Raw genomic sequence first — 374 nt, forward strand, 5'->3', positions numbered from 1 at the left:
TGTGATTTGGAAATGTTTTTTTAATTATTTGTTCTGGAAGGTCTTTTGATTTTGCTGTTCAAAAACTGGGCTCTATATTTTGGAGATGTCATACCAGGGTGGTAGGGGGGTTTTGTATTCTGTTTTTTATAAGTTGTTATATTGATTCTGAATATTTTGCAGGTTTCTGGTGCTCTATAAGTTAATGTTCTTGTGTCTTTTCTTGTATTATATTCTTTGATATTATTTATTACAATTTGTTTTATTGGTGTTATCTGGTTTCTCTAGTATTTTTGCTAGCTGTAGACCTTCTATTTTTCCTTTTTTCTTATTTCTATTAGTATATTGTTAGTTAATGCCTGAAGGGATACTATTGGGGGGATCTAAAACACCCG

Source organism: Penaeus monodon, chromosome 23 (assembly GCF_015228065.2).
Source record: "Penaeus monodon isolate SGIC_2016 chromosome 23, NSTDA_Pmon_1, whole genome shotgun sequence".
Taxonomy (NCBI): domain Eukaryota; kingdom Metazoa; phylum Arthropoda; class Malacostraca; order Decapoda; family Penaeidae; genus Penaeus; species Penaeus monodon.